The 2,980-nt window shown below is 34.3% G+C and overlaps 1 long non-coding RNA gene across 1 annotated transcript; it reads left to right on the forward strand.

Annotated features, from left to right (window-relative positions):
• The first annotated feature begins 2,020 nt into the window (after positions 1–2,020).
• On the forward strand, positions 2,021–2,579 carry LOC116181603. Its single transcript, XR_004147294.1, has 2 exons — positions 2,021–2,341; positions 2,398–2,579. It is a non-coding gene; the product is annotated as an uncharacterized LOC116181603 (long non-coding RNA).
• The last annotated feature ends 401 nt before the right edge of the window (positions 2,580–2,980 follow it).

Consider the following 2,980-nt stretch of genomic DNA (forward strand, 5'->3'; position numbering starts at 1 on the left):
AAATAGTACATTATATATCAAGGTAGAGAAGTACAGTATTATGCCTGAGCACCAAGATTACATCTCGAGGCGCTTGCGCCGAGGGGTGTAAGGTGCGAAGGCAATAATAGACTTCTCTACCGTGGTATATATACTATTTTTTTCACTACTAGCACTTGAAATCCTCTAAATTAACATATTATATTGATAAGAGAGTTAACGGTTGGACAGAATTGTTTGTTTCTTAATTTAACATGTCAATCAAGTACGTGGAAGTACAAGTCAAACAGGCCGTATTTTGTTCTGTCATTGAGATTTTTCAAAGAGTAATTTCGTTCGATTTTTTTCAAAATGTGATAATTTTAGGTATGTAATTTCTCTGGAAATTGCGAATGGTGGCAATTATTCGTTTTAGAGAACTTGTCTAATAACGTTCATTGAGCGAAATTTCGGGTTGTGTTTTCTAAAAGTGACAGCGTGACAGTTCTCATTATTGACTACTATTTAATAATAAAAGATTATTAACCACTTTGAACAAATGCCGAGAAAGCCTACTTTACAAGTGGAAAAAAGGTTAATAATCATGTCATCAGACGCTAGTAGTGAAAAAAAATTTTTTATTATAGTATTTAGACAGTTTTCTGTCTGAACTGTCAAAGCTGTGGTACGTAATTCTGGTATCTCAGTATCTATAAGATTGTAATTAAATTTCCAGTCACAGCTATTCAACTTCAGGAATTTAGGTCCCTCCCACCATAAATTATTATTTTCCAAAATGTTTGGGTAAACCCCTCGCGACAACAAGTCAGCAGGATTTTCGATTGAACTTATATGATACCATTGATCACCGGAAGTTGTAATTTGAATAGTACTAACACGATTTGATACAAAGGTTTTCCACCTTGCAGGTTCACTTTTTATCCATGATAACACAATTGTTGAGTCCGTCCAATAATATCTTTTAGTAAAATTTATTTCTAAACAATCAATAACCTTATAGGCTAACTCAGCTAATAGCACCGCAGCGCATAATTCTAATTTAGGTAGACTAATCTTTTTCAATGGGGCCACGCGTGATTTTGCGCATAGTAATTTGGTATAAATACTACCAGATAAGCTTACACATCGAATGTAAATACACGCTCCAAATGCTAGTTCAGAGCCGTCTGAGAAGCCGTGCATTTCTATTTCTACGCAATCTGACATCACAACTCGCCTTTCAATTTTATAATTATTAATAATAGGCAAATCATTAAGAAAAGCCTTCCACTTTGATTGCAATTTTTCCGGAATTATTTCGTCCCATTTTAGTTTTAGCACCCAACGTTCTTGAATTATCATTTTTGCAATTATTATGACTGGTCCTAATAAACCTAACGGGTCAAATATTTGGCATATTACAGCTAACACATTTCTTTTTGTGACTTTATCGAATACAAAATGATTTTATTCACGATCATATTGTAATCAGTCTCATAATTGTCATTTTGAAGGATAAGGAAGTTGTGTTTTACAACACTTATTTTTCCAGGAGGGAGGAAAGTAGATTCTCGAGGTTAGTAATGTTCGATTCGAGGTTAGTAATATTTCATTACCTACCTCGATTTAGTTGCTAATATCCTAATGGATGGCGCTCTCATCGTAACTGTCTGACACAGATGACAGCTGATTAAGCTGATTTAGATGCAAAATGTTCAAAACCGCATTTTAAAAACAATTCTTATTCTTATAATGAGTAATATGGATTATTTCAAGCTCTGTGCTTTTTTTTGTAAATTGCAAATGAACGACCAAACGCGAAAATGTGAAATAAGTAAATGCGAAGACCGAAGTAAACACAAGTAGGAGTTGTGATTAACTTTAGCCAGATTACGGAGATGATGGATTGTTTCACGTAACCTAAAACTAAACGAGCGCGGTGCTAAATGGTTAAGTAAAAACAAAAGCAAAAAGAAACCGTTAATTATTGAAGGATCGGTAAGTGTATAAAACTCGAACTTTAGTTTAATGAAATTGATTGTTACTTTAGAGAACCCATTACTGTTTAAATTTCTGGGTGGAAAAGTTCAATTCTTGTCCATAAGACATGGAAACATTGGGTTGCGCTTGCGACCCATGAGAAGAGCAAGGGATGGCAATTTATGGCATCATAATGTTGCATATCGGAGACATCGTAGCACTACCTGGGATACTGCCATACTTTATGTTATTATCGCGTGCCCGTAACGCGAATGAGCCACTGAATGGGCGACGAAACCTTCTGCTACTGCAGCCGATCTACAGCCACCGAACTGTTTTAAGTTGAAGAACTCCACCAGCACTTGCTAATATTGTAGCGATGAGATGCCAAAAACAATGTCCGGTAATTAAATGTAGGTAATTTGTCACATTTTAGAAATAGATAATGCTATTTTTTAGGGCTATCGTATTGGAACAGGTGTTTAGTGACTACCTGATTGGATCTGGAGAATACATCTTTCGTTATTGACATCTACACAGATTATAATACTAATATTGTAACCCAGTCTAAATCTGTAATCATAAAAGATCGTTGTAGGTACATTTTAGAATAATAAAACTGACATGGTCATTAGGCATTAGGTTTGAATGTGGATCACAACATTATTTGGTCGTTCATAATGTGGATGATTTCTTTACCTTTACCTCGTTAAAATAAGCAAGTAAAACATGAAGTTTTACCTATACCCTTTCCTGCCCACCATTGTTCATTCTCTTCAAAAATTCATTCGGGGAGTAAATTTTTTACTACACTCAATTTCCCTTATTTGAGGGGATGTACATTGAAATTCTTTAGTATGGGCCATTTTTTAACATGCATGTTAAATTAATATGAATATTAATTAGGTAAATTTCCAAATCTGTATTACCGACAACATTTTATGTAGGGCAATAATATTGCAGATGGCGCATAAGATGAATATACTACGTATAAATTTAGTGAATTATTTTATTTTTGATAATGGAATGATTATAATGATGA

The sequence above is a fragment of the Photinus pyralis genome, unplaced genomic scaffold, assembly GCF_008802855.1.
Source record: "Photinus pyralis isolate 1611_PpyrPB1 unplaced genomic scaffold, Ppyr1.3 Ppyr1.4_unclustered_Scaffold1264, whole genome shotgun sequence".
Taxonomy (NCBI): domain Eukaryota; kingdom Metazoa; phylum Arthropoda; class Insecta; order Coleoptera; family Lampyridae; genus Photinus; species Photinus pyralis.